Source organism: Tachyglossus aculeatus, unplaced genomic scaffold, assembly GCF_015852505.1.
Source record: "Tachyglossus aculeatus isolate mTacAcu1 unplaced genomic scaffold, mTacAcu1.pri scaffold_129_arrow_ctg1, whole genome shotgun sequence".
Lineage (NCBI taxonomy): Eukaryota > Metazoa > Chordata > Mammalia > Monotremata > Tachyglossidae > Tachyglossus > Tachyglossus aculeatus.
The window spans coordinates 543,610-557,223 of record NW_024044857.1 but is presented as its reverse complement, the minus strand read 5'-3'; positions in this window follow the sequence as shown (position 1 = coordinate 557,223).

Below are 13,614 nucleotides of genomic sequence, written 5' to 3'. Positions count from 1 at the left end.
CTTGCCGAAAGTCACACAACTGATAGGTGGCAGAGCCGGGATTAGAACCCACGACCTATGACTCCCAAGCCCAGGTGAGGTAATGTTAGGAATTTGTCGAGTACCTCAGAAGGCACTGTTACCTTCTGAAGTAAGGAGGGAAGAATAAATAATGTGTTAGTGCCTACAAAGACCTGGATATTACATGGAAAAGACTCCTACTTTACTTCTCATTTCCCACTGCCCTCTCATCCTTCCAGGGTGGATAAAACCATCTTCCAGAAGGAAATGGCCAATCTTATGGAGGTTTCAGAATTCCTCCTGCTAGTATTCTCAGAAGTCCGGGAGCTGCAGCTGGTCTACACCGCGCTGTTCCTCCTGTCCCGCCGTCGACCACGTCACCCCCCTGGCCTGGAATGCCCTCCCTCCGCACGTCCGCCAAGCTAGCTCTTTTCCTCCCTTCAAAGCCCTACTGAGAGCTCACCTCCTCCAGGAGGACTTCCCAAACTGAGTTCCCTCCTTCCTCTCCCCCTCCTCCCCGTCCCCATCCCCCGCCTTACCTCCTTCCCCTCCCCATAGCACCTGTATATATGTATATATGTTTGTACGTATTTATTACTCTATTTATTTTATTTGTACATATTTATTCCATTTATTTTATTTTGTTAATATGTCTTGTTTTGTTCTCTGTCTCCCCCTTCTAGACTGTGAGCCCCCTGTTGGGTAGGGACCGTCTCTATATGTTACCAACTTGTACTTCCCAAGCGCTTAGTAAATGCTCAATAAATACGATTGAATTAATGAATGAAATCATTCAGCTCATCAATCTCACGGGGCCCCGTTGAAATCTCCGGGATTTTTGTGACAAAAACCGTCTCACTCGGCCTCACCTTCGGTTATTTCCTCTCCATCGTTGTCTCGTACGTGTACACCTTCCGGGCCGTGCTGAGGATGCCGGCTGCCGAGGGCCGGGCCAAAGCCTTCTCCACCTGCCTGCCCCATCTCGCCGTCGTGACTTTATTCATAGCAAATTGCACCTTCGCCTACCTCAAGCCCGTGTCTGACTCCCTCTCGACTCTCGACCTGCTGGAGCCCGTGTTCTAAACCGCGGTGCCCCCCATCCTGAACCCCCTCATCTACAGCCTGAGGAACGGAGACATGAAGGCCGCTCTGGGGAGAATGATAGCGGGCAGGGAAATGCCTCTAAAATGGCGGCAGGACACCCTTCTAGCCCGAATGACTCCGGGTCCCCACCCCTTGGCATCGGTCCCACAGGAGTCACTGGTGATGAGGGAGTCTCCTGTGGAGAAAGATGGCTGGCCTGGTTGCTGACACATCAAGATCAAGGTCCTCCATGCCCGAACTGATTACAACAACTGCCGTCTACAGACAGTGGTGGCTGTGGAGATTGGCTATTTGACTGTAGTATTTGTAAAGCGCTTATTACCAATTAATCAATCATATTTATTGAGCACTTACTATGTGCAGAGCACTGTACTAAGCGTTTGGGAAAGTGCAGTATAACCATGAACAGACATTCCCTGCCTACAACAAGTTTACCATCTAGAGGGTGTGGCAGACATTACTAAAAATAAACAAATTACATATACGAACATAATTGCAGGCGGGTGAGAGCGGGGTGAATAAAGGGCGCAAATCCAAGTGCAAGGGAAACGCAGAAAAGAGTAGAAGAAGAGGAAATGGAGGCTTAATCGAGAAGGGCTCCTGAGGAGAGGTGCTCTTAATAAATTTCTAGAGGTGGAGAAAGTGAGAGCTCAGAGGAAGGTCGTATAACTAGTCAGTTTGTCAGAGTCTCGTTCGTTATCGGAATTTCTCTACATTATAAATTCACTGTGAGCGGTGAATATGTCTGTCTGTGGTATTCTACTCTCCCAAGAGCTTACTACAGTGCTTCGCACGCGGCAAACGAAGACGATTGAGGCAATCTTTGACCATGGGCATTCTCGTGGGTGAGGGAGGTAACATCAGTGGGACAGCCTGAGCCCTGCTGAACGTCGGAGATAATGTCACCTCTGGACACCTGTGTCTCCCAGGTAACGAGTCTCTCAGGGCGAGCCCGGGGCTGGTCCTCCCCGGGGGAATCCCCTCCCCGAGTGCCACCGGAACAGCGACTGCTGTCTCCGAGGAGCCCGGAGCACCGGTTTTATGCCACATTCTTTCCCGTCCTGGGCACAAACCCGCAAGAGGAGACGAAGAGGAGGAACTCAGCATCCCCAACCCTGGACCGCCCTGGTGAGTCAAAGTCAATCGTTCAATCCATCCATCCTAGTTATTGAGCATTTACTGGTTGATAGACAAGATCTGCGCCCACACAGAGCTTACAGCTGACTGTGCGCAGAGCGCTGTACTAAGTGTTTGGGAGGGTCCAGCACAACAGAGTGGGTAGACACAATGACAACCCTCAAGAAGCTTCCAGTCTCGTGTGAGAAATAGATATTAAAATGAATTACAGCTAGGGGAAGTATCAGAGTATAATAATATGTCCATGTGTAACTGAAAAGTAGCGTGGCCTAGGAGGAAGACCACAGGCCTGGAAGCCAGAGGACGTGGGTTCTAATTCCGGCTCCACCCTTTATTTACTATGTGACCTTGAGCAAGTCACTCCACTTCTCTCTGCCTCAGTTATCTCATCTGTAACATGGGGATTAAGACTGTGACCCCCATGTGGAACATGGACTGTGTCCAACCCGATTAGCTTGTATCCTTCACAGCACTTAGTATAGGTGCCTGGCACATAGTAACCTCTTAACAAATACCACCAAAAAAGGGTAGGTGGTGGAGCTGGGATTAGAACACAGGTCCTCTGTCTCCCATGCCCTTGCGCTTTCCACTTAGGTTATGCTGCTTCCCAATCATAGACCGGAATGGAAGATATAGAATACAAGTCCAGGTTGTAAAGAAGGGCCAGATAAAAAGGCAGGAGGGCATTGAAGATGGAAGGGGAAGACTAGGTGTGAGAGGAGTGGCCAGACGAGAGATGTGGGTGGCAAAACAGTCGCTGTGGAAAAGATACTGACCGCCCAAAGAAGAAAGGTCTCTGAGTTCAGAGGCATGGATAAATAATAATTACGGTATTTCATAAGTGCTTACTATGTGCCAAGCACTATTCTAAGCGCTGGGGTAGATACAAGGCAATCAGGTTGTCCCACGTGGGGCTCACAGTCTACAGATGAGGTCACTGACTCTAAGAGAAGTTAAGTGGTTTTCCCAAGGTCACACAGCAGATAAGTGGTGGAGCCAGGATTAAAACCCACATCCTCTGACTCCCAAGCCCGGGCTCTTTCCACTAATCCATGCTGCTAACCTCTAGTTGAAACCAGTCGAGACCAAGCTTCCAGGATACCGAGAGGAGGTCAAAGGGCAATGAAACTGAGGTTAGAATAGTCTGGAAACTAGCTGTTGGCAGGGATTGAGACTACCAACTCTGGTCTACTGTACTCTCCCAAGTGCTTAGTACAGTGCTCTGCACACGGGAAGCATTCAATATTGATCAATTATTCACCCCACCCTCATCCACAGAACACTTATGTACATTTTCATCACTTACTGACTGATATTAATGTCAGTCTCCCCCTCTAGACTGTAAACTCATTGTGGGCAGGGAATGAATCTACCAACCTTGTCCTCCCAAACGCTTAGTACAGTGTTCTGCACACAGTAAGTGCTTAATAAATGCCAGTGATTGATTTTCTACTAGACTGCCTTTTAGGCTATGAATAATAGAATCAATTTCTGTGCCTCCAAGGGCAATCCAAAGATTCCCCGTGAAAATGACCAACACCAGCATGGTGATGGAATTCCTTCTGCTGGGATTCTCGGAGGTCCGGGAGCTGCAGCTGGTCCAGGCCGCGCTGTTCCTCCTGGCATACCTGGCGGCCCTCACGGGGAACCTCCTCATCGTCACCATCACCGTCCTCGACCGGCACCTCCACACCCCCATGTACTTCTTCCTCAGGCACCTGTCCGTCCTCGACCTCTGCCTCACCTCCATCACCGTCCCCAAATCCATCCACGACTCCCTGATCAATGGCAGAGCCGTCTCTCTATGGGGCTGTGTGACTCAGGTCTTTTTGTGATTTCATTTGCTTTCTCGGAGTTGTCCCTCCTCACGGCCATGTTCTACGACCGCTACGTCGCCATCTGCCTCCCCCTGTGCTACGAGGTCATCATGGACCGAGGGGCCTGTGGGAAGATGTCGGCCACCTCCTGACTCAACGAGGGCCTATTCAGGACTATGTTCACAGCCGGGACATTAACACTGAGCTTCTGTGGCTCTAACCTGATCCAGCAGTTTTTCTGCGACATCCCTTCCTTACTGAAGATCTCCTGTTCTGAAACGCACGTCGTCATCCAAGTTAGGGTGGCTACTGTATTTATCTTGGCTTTCATCTCCTTCATTCTCATCGTCGTCTCGTACGTGCGCATCTTCCAGGCAGTGCTGAGGATGCCGGTCGCCGAGGGCCGGGCCAAAGCCTTCTCCACCTGTCTGTCCCACCTTGTCGTCGTGTCATTATTCGTAGTGAACGGAACCTTCGCCTACCTCAATCCCGTGTCTGACTCCCCCTCAGGCCTGGACCTGCTGGTGTCCCTGTTCTACACCGTGGTGCCCCCAGCCCTGAACCCCCTCATCTAAAGCCTGAAGAATTGGGACATGAAGACCACCCTGAGGAGAATGATAGCGGGGAAATGCCTCTAAAATGGCGGTAGAATCTTCTTCTCCCTGAGGTCAGAGTCCCTTCTAGCCTGGGGGATTTTGGGTCCCCAACCCTTGGGTCGTTCACATGGAAACTACTGGTGACCATGGAGTCTTCCACGGAGAAAAATGGTCAGCCAATTGCTGAGACCTCGTGACTTAGTGGAAAGAGTCCGGGCTTTGGAGTCAGAGGTCATGGGTTCAAATCCCAGCTCCGCCAATTGTCAGCTGTGTGACTTTGGGCAAGTCACTTAACTTTCCTGGGCCTCAGTTACCTCATCTGCAAAATGGGGATTAAGACTGTGAGCTCCCCGTGGGACAACCTGATCATTTTGTAACTGTCCAGCGCTTAGAATAGTGCTCTGCACATAGTAAGCACTACATAAATGCCATTATTATTATTATCCAGGTCCACCGTGCCCGAATGGATCATAATGCCAGCTGTCTACAGGGAATGGTGGCCGTGGAGATTGGCTATTTGTTTGCAGTATTTGTAAAGCGATTATTATCAATCAATCGAGTGCTCAATGTGTGCAGCACCCTGTACTAAACTCATGGGAGAGTAAAATATAATGGAATCGGTAGATACCTTCACGTTATGTGACGGGCACTGTACTAAGCGCTGGGATAGATACGAGATGATCGGGTTGTACCCAGCCCCAGCACCACAAGGGGCTCAGAATCTTAATCTCCATTACATAGGTAAGGTAACTGAGGACCAGAGAAGTGAAGGTCACCCAGCAGGTACATGGCAGAGCAGGGATTAGAACCCAGGTTCTCCTCTGACTTCCAACCCCATGCTCTTTCCATTAGGCACACCCAATACATTAGTGTTAACTGGGGCTAGACAAAGATAATGTGAAAATGGGTGGCCTTTAATAATCAGTCCGTCAGTCAGTTAATCGTATTAATTGAGGGCTTAGTGTGTGCAGAGCACTATACTAGGTGCTTAGGAGAGTACAATATAACAATACAATGGACACATTCCCTGACCACCCATTCTACCCGAGGGGTAGACGGACATTTATAGAAATAAATAAACGACAGATGTGGACGTATGCACTGTGGGTCTGGGGCGAGGGGGGGATGAATAAAGGGAGCAAGTCAGGGTGATGCAGAAGGGAGTGGGAGAAGAGGAAAGGAGGACTGTAAGGGGAGATAGAACTGTAAGAGGAGCCATAGCAGTGGCAACCAACTGGACACTGGGGTTTGGTGCTGTTAGACAAGGGGGCAGAGAAATTGTGAGGGTGGTCAACGGGGTCACTCATGGATCCTGGGCCCAGAGCAGGAGACAGAACAGCCTGAAATCAGACTGTCCAGTACAAAACCAGATGCACGTGTGCTCTGCACACAAAAGCACTCAATAAATACGATTGAATGAATGAACCAGTCAATCAATCATATTTACTGAGCACTTACTGTGTGGAGAGTACTGCACTAAGCCCTTGGGAGAGTATAATACAGCAGAGTTGGTAGACCCGTTCCCTGCCCACATTGAGCTTACGATCCAGTGGGGGGAGACAGACGTTAATATAAATAAATAAATTATGTATTTGGACACACGTGCTGTGGAGCTGAGGGCGGGGTAAATAAAGGGAGAAAATCCACGTACCAGGGTGACGTGGAAGGGAGTGGGAGAAGAGGAAATGAGGGCTTAGTCAGGAAAGGCCTCTTGGAGAGGATTTGCATAAGACTGTGAAGGTTGGGAGAGTGAGAGCTCAGAGGAAGATCGCATAACTAGTCAGTTTGCCAGAGTTTTGTTAGTTACTGGAACTTCTTGACATTATACATTCATTATGAGCAGTGAATATGCCTGTTTATTGTTGTATTGTGCGCTTCCAAGCGCTTACTACAGTGCTTTACACACAGCAAGCACTAAACGAAGAAAATTGAATGAATGTTTGACTATGGGCATTCTCGTGGGTGAGGGAAGTAATATTAGTGGGACAGTCTGAGCCCCGCTGATTGTCGGATATAACGTAACCTCTGGGACTCCAGAGTCTTCCAGATGGCGAGTCTCTCAGGGCAAACCCGGGGCCGGTCCTCCCGGGGGAACCTCCTCCCCACGTCCCGCCGGAACAGCGGCGGCTGTCTCCGAGGAGCCCGGAGCACTGGTTTTATGCCACCCTCTTTCCCGTCCAGGCCACAAACCCGCATGAGGAGATGAGGAGGACTAACTCAGTATCCCCAACCCTGGACCGCCCCTGTGAGTCAAAGTCAATGGCTCAATCCATCCATCGTAGTTATTAAGCTCTTACTGGGTACACAGAACTGCACTGATACAATTCATGCCACAAGCCCCAAATTAGATTCCCCGTTTAGGTCTTCATGGCCTAGGCGTGGAGAAAGTGATGAGAACATGTTCTTACGCAGCCCGTGAAAGGAGGGATGCTGGGTTCATGCTACGAGCCCCAGATTTGAGCCTGCGTTTGGGTCTTCAAAGCCCAGGTGCCGGGGAGAGTGAAAAAAGACATTGGTGCCGACCAAAGTGAGATGTGGCTTCATGCCTCGGAGCCCAGATTTGAGTCTACCCATCTGGACCTTCATGGCCCAGGCGCCAGGGGGAGTGGGAAAAATGTGAGTGCCGGGAAAAGGGGCTTTGGACCCCAGATTTGACTCCCCTATTTGGGTCTTCATGGCCCCGGTAGCAGGAGGAAGAAGAAACATAGGGCTGTTAGCAAAACAGGGCCTGGCTTCATGCCCCGACCCCCAGATGGGGCTCCCCTTTGGGGTTTTCATGGCCCAGGAGTAGGGAAGAGGAAAAATAACACAGGGGCCGGCAAATTCTGGGGGGGGGGGAGGATTGGTTTCATGCCAGGAACCCCACAGTTGGTTCCCCTCTGGGGTCTTCAGGGCCTGGGTGCCAACGACAGCTGTTCTATTTATTTTGTTAATGATGTGCATATAGCTTTAATTCTATTCTGACGATTTTGACACCTGTCTACATGTTTTGTTTTGTTATCTGTCTCCCCCTTCTAGATTGTGAGTCCGTTATTGGGTAGGGTCCGTCTCTATATGTTGCAGACTTGTTCATTCAATCCTATTTATTCAGCGCTTACTGTGTGCAGAACACTGTACTAAGCGCTTTGAAAGCACAAGTCGTCAACATATAGGGACGGTCCCTACCCAACAACGGGCTCACAGTCTAGAAGGGACTTTTACTTCCCAAGCGCTTAGTACAGTGCTCTGCACACTGTAAGTGCTTAATAAATGATTGAATTAATGAATGAATACAATTGAGTTGATAGACAGGATCTGCCCCCACACGGAGCTTACAACTGACTGTGTGCAGAGCACTGTACTAAGTTCTTGGGAGAGTCCAGTGCAACGGAGTGATGATGATGATGATGATGATATTTGTTAAGCGCTTACTATGTGCCAAGCCCTGTTCTAAGCGATAGGGTAGATACAAGATAATCAGGTTGTCCCATGTGGGGCTCACAGTCTCAATCCCCGTTTTACAGATGATGTGACTGAGGCACAGAGAAGTGAAGTGACTTGCCCAAAGTCACACAGCTGATAAGCGACAGAGCTGGGATTAGAACCCATAAACCCGGGCCCTTTCTATTTAGCCACGCTGCTTCTCTAGTGGGTAGACACAATGCCTGCCCTCAAGAAGCTGAGAATCTAGTGTGAAAAAGAGACAGTAAAATGAATTACAGATAGGGAAAGTAGCAGAATATAAGGATACGTACGTGTATGAGAAGCAGCGTGGCACCTGGTTCTAATTCAAGCTCCATGACATCTGCTTTGTGCAAGTCACTTCACTTCTCTGTGCCTCAGTTACCTCATCTGTAAAATGGGGATTAAGACCGTGGCCCTCTTGTGGAACAGTGACTCTTTCCAACTTAATTAGGTTGTATCTACCCCAGCACTAAGTATAGTGCCTGGCACTTAGTATCCGCTTAACAAATACCACCCACAAAAGGGTAGGTGGTGGAGCTGTGATTAGAAACCAGATCCCCTGACTCCCAGGCTTCCAGTAGGCCATTTGCTTCCCAATCCCAGACCAGGTTGAAAGATACAGGATGCAAGGCCGGGTTGTAAAGAAGGACCAGATAAAAAGCCAAGAATGCAGAGAAGATGGAACTAGAAGGATGGGTGTGAGATGAGAGGCCAGTCGTGGGATGTGAGTGGAAACCCGCTGCTGTGGAAAAGACACTGACCGCCCGAAGGGGAGAGTTAGGAGTTAGGAGTTAGGTTGCGTGGACTGCAAACACCTAGTTGAAACCAGTCAAAACTAAGCTGCCAGGATCCGAAGAGAAGGACAAAGGACCATGGAACTAGACTAGCCACAAAACTCTCTGCAGACCGGGAACGTGTCTTCCAATTCTGTTCTACTGTACTCCCCCTAATCGATCAATCAATTGCCTACTAGACTACCTTTGAGTCTAGGAATAACAGAATCTATCTACCTGTATCGGATTCCCTCAGTCATTGTTCGTTGGGTTGAAGAGGAGCCTACCTGCAGAGCACACTCAAAATAAGGAAGGGAACTTGTATTCAATTTTGTAATTTATATATTTGTATTAATGTCCGTCTCCTCCACTAGACTGTAAACTCGCTGTGGGCAGGGAGTGTTTCCACTAATTCTGTTCTATTGTACTCTCCCAAGCAGTTAGTACAGTGCCCTGCACACAGAAAGAGCTCAAGAAACACCATTAATGTTGAAGAAATATTAAGGAACGTAGATAATTCATTCAATTCTAGACTGTAAGCCCGGTATGGGCAGGGATTGTCTCTCTCTGTTGCTGAATTGTACTTTCCAAGCGCTTAGTACAGTGATCTGCATGCAGTGAGCATTCAATAAATATGATTGAATGATAATATCAGGGAGCCATTATGACACACACCAAAAAGGTGTTTGCAGAAATGATCAATTAATCAATGGTATTTTTTCCACACTTACTGTGTGCACAGTACTGAACTAAGTGCTTGAGAGAGTGAAATAGAACAGAGTTGGGAGAGTATAGTGGAACAGAGTTGGTAGACAACATGAAAATATCTTTGTAAAGTGTGTGTGTTTGTGTGTGTGTGTGTGTGTGTGTGTGTGTGTGTGTGAGAGAGAGAAAGAGAGAGAGAGAGAGAGAAAGGGGTGGGTGGGTGGGGTGTTAGGAACCAGCTCCTTTTTCATTGTTCCAAAGCCATTGCCTTCCCATCCTGGGTCTCTGTGAAAGTGAAAATGCAAACTTAGAAGCTAAAACGGAGAGAAGCTGATAGTAGAAAATAAAAATGGGGATTTTCAGATTCCTTCCTGTAAATGTGCTCCTTCTCTGCGCCTCCATGGGAAATCCACAGATAATCCGTGAAGATGGGATCCCCTCCTCCCCCTCTCCATCCCCCTGTCTTACCTCCTTCCCTTCCCCACAGCACCTGTATATATGTATATATGTTTGTACATATTTATTACTCTATTCATTTATTTATTTTACTTGTACATATCTATTCTATTTATTTTATTTTGTTAATATGTTTGGTTTTGTTCTCTGTCTCCCCCTTCTAGACTGTGAGCCCACTGTTGGGTAGGGACTGTCTCTATATGTTGCCAACTTGTACTTCCCAAGCGCTTAGTACAGTGCTCTGCACACAGTAAGCACTCAATAAATACGATTGATTGATGGGAAACACCACCAAGGTGAGAGAATTCCTCCTGCTGAGATTCTTGGAGGTCCGGGAGCTGCAGCTGGTCCAGGCCATTCTCTTCCTCCTGGACTACCTGGCAGCCCTGATGGGGAATTTCCTCATCTTTGCCATCACCGCCCTCGACCGGCGCCTCCAAACCCCCATGTACTTCTTCCTCGACCTCGGCCTCATCTCCGTCACCGTCTCCAAGTCCCTGATCAATGGCAGAGCCATCTCTCTCTGGGGCTGTGTGGCTCAGGTCGTTTAAGTGATTTTGTTTGTTTTCTCGGCATTGTCCCTCCTCACGGCATTGTCCTATGACCGCTACCAGGCCATCATGGATGACCCGAGGGGCCTGTGGGAAGATGGCGGCCGCCTCCTGACGAGGCGTGGGGCTGTTCCGGGCGATGTACACAGCCGAGACATTAACACTGGGCTTCTGTGGCTCTACCTTGATCCACCAGTTCTTCTGCGACATCCCTTCCTTACTGAAGATCTCCTGTTCCAAAACGCACGTTGTCATCGGCGTCAGCGTGGCCACAGCATTTAGTTTGGCCACTGCATCTCCCTCATTCTCATCGTGGTCTTGTATGTGCATATCTTCTGGGCCATGCTGAGGATGCCGGCCGCCGAGGCCGGGCCAAAGCCTTCTCCACCTGCCTGCCCCACCTCGTCGTCGTCACCGTCTTCCTCTCGACCGGAGCCATTGCTTACCTCAAGCCCGCGTCAGACTCCCCCTCGACCCTGCACCTGCTGGTGTCCGTGCTCTACACCGCGGTGTCCCCCACCCTGAACCCCCTCATCTACAGCCTGAGGAATGGGGACGTGAAGGCCGCCCTGCTGGAGAGGGTCCTGAGGGAGCATACGTTCCTCCAGAATATAGATCCCCTCTTTATGACCTGACATTTGTCCCCAGAATGTTTCCGAACCCCCTGGTTGTGAACTGCACTGTGCTAACTGTTATCTTTTCTCCTTCCCTGGTGATCGGCGGTATTTACTGAGCGTTTACTCCGTGCAGCGCACTGTACTAAGCGTTTGGGAGAGGCCAACACAACAGAATTGGCAAAGACGTTCCCCTCCTACAAGGAGCTTACAGTCTTGTCCACCCTTCGCTATCCCTATCTCCCTTCTCCTGACTTCCCAGATTCCAAATCCTTCCCTGACTAAACTGCTATTTATCGAGAATCATGACATTCCATTTTTAGCTGATCCATCTCATGTCCACTACAGATCACTCTCCCCACCTTCACAGCCTTATTGAAGGCAAATCTCTTCCAAGAGGCCTTCCCTGACCAAGCCCTCATCTCCTCATCTCCCACTCCCTTCTGCATCCCCCTTGCACTTGGATTTTCTCCCTTTATTCACCCCTCCCCCAGTCTCCCCCACTAGTCCGTAAACTCACTGTGAGCAGGGAACGCGTCTACCGACTCTGTTATATTGGACTGTCCCAAGCGCTTAGTACAGCTTTCTGCACACGGTAAGCGCTCAATAAATTCCACTGATTGATTGATTTGCTAATATGGTCCCGGATGACTTTTCGTGCAGTATTTTAACATAATGTGGCTAACCTCCTTCTCTCTAGGATCCAGCTACTCTCCCAGAATTGATTCCCAGTGCTTGGGAATATTGTGATGTAGTACCTGAGGTGGTTGGGGTATGTGGGTTTCCCCCGCCTCCACACACCCTATTTATTCACCGTCTCTTCTGGGTTGACTGGACCCTTAGGTCTTTACTCCCAATGATTTAGATACTTATCCTACCCTAATCCCATAGGGATTAAGTCCAAATCCTTACACTCTGTTGCTTCCCGTCTGTAATTCACTTGAATGTCTGCCTCCCTGATAAGATTGCAAACCCCTTGAGATAACCTAGTGCTTTTTCCAAGGGCTTAGAACAGTGCTCTGGTAGTGCTCACCAAACGGAGAAGCAGAATAGCCAGCAGAAAGACCCCGGGCCTGGGAGTCAGAGGTTCTGGGTTCTAATCCCCAGTCAGAAGTGTTGGGTTCTAATCCCCTCTCCACCACCGGCCTGCTCTGTGACCTTGGTCGAGTCACTTCTCTGTTGTCCAGTTTCCTCATCTGTAAAATGGGGTAAAGACTGTGAACCCCATGTGAGACGGAGGCTGTTGTCCAACCTGATTATCTTGAATCTTATAGAGTGCTTGGCACATAGTAAGTGCTTAACAAATGCCACAATGATTATTATTATCTTTAGTGAATAAGAGAACGAAAACACAGACAGAGGAAAGAGTCGGTTGAGGGGGGATCCTAGATCATAAGGAGGGAATCAAAAAGAGACCCTTGATCGCAAACATGATTCCAGATGACAGAAAAGTAGCCTCTGAAAAGACATCTTAGAATCTACGAGGAGACGGTACTAGGAAAAATGAATCATCTCAGCCTCCTCCACTTAAGGCCCTCAATCATCAATCATCACCATCAGTGGTGTTTCTTGAGTGCTTACTGTGTGCAGAACACTGTACTGAGCCCTTGAGAGAGTACAGTATGCCAGAGAAACAGCATGGCATAGTGGATACAGCATGGGCCTGGGGTCATGGGTTCTACTCCTGGCTCTGCCACCTGTCTGCTGTGTAACCTTGGGCAAGTCACTTCACTTCTCTATGCCTCAGTTCCCTCCTCTGTAATGTGCCACATGTGAGTCCCACGTGGGGCAGGGACTGCGTCCAAACCAATTTGCTTGTATCCACCCCAGCGCTTAGTACAGTACTTGGCACATAATAAGTGCTTAATAAATACCATTATTATTATTATTATTATTATTATTATTATTATTATTGTTTTCATTGCAGTATAACAGAGTTGGTAGACACCTTCCCTACCCACAAGAACCGAAAAGTCTACAGAGGGAGACAGGCATTAATCTAAATAAATAATTTACGATATACAATTCATAATTTGTAAATATGAAGCTCTGGGGATGGAGAGTAGCTTGATTATCCTCATGGCAAAGCCAGGATGATTAATTCATACATTCTTACAATCACAGTCGATTCTGGGAGCTTTCAGTCATGAAGTCCCTCAGAACAAAAAAGGAATCCTGCTTTCTCCAGAGGGAAAGGAGAGGCCAAGTGGGAAGGATTATAAATTGCCGCTCGAGAGGGGCGCAGACTGTGAAAGACACCGTCTTTTGGGAACTCCTCAACAAGAGAGTGATGTCTCCTCCCGGGTGTAACCCGCAGTCAGTGGGATTTACTAAGTGCTTACCGTGTGCAGAGCACTGAACTAAGCGTTTGGGAGAGTACAATATAACGGAGTTGGGAGATAGGTTCCCTGGCCACA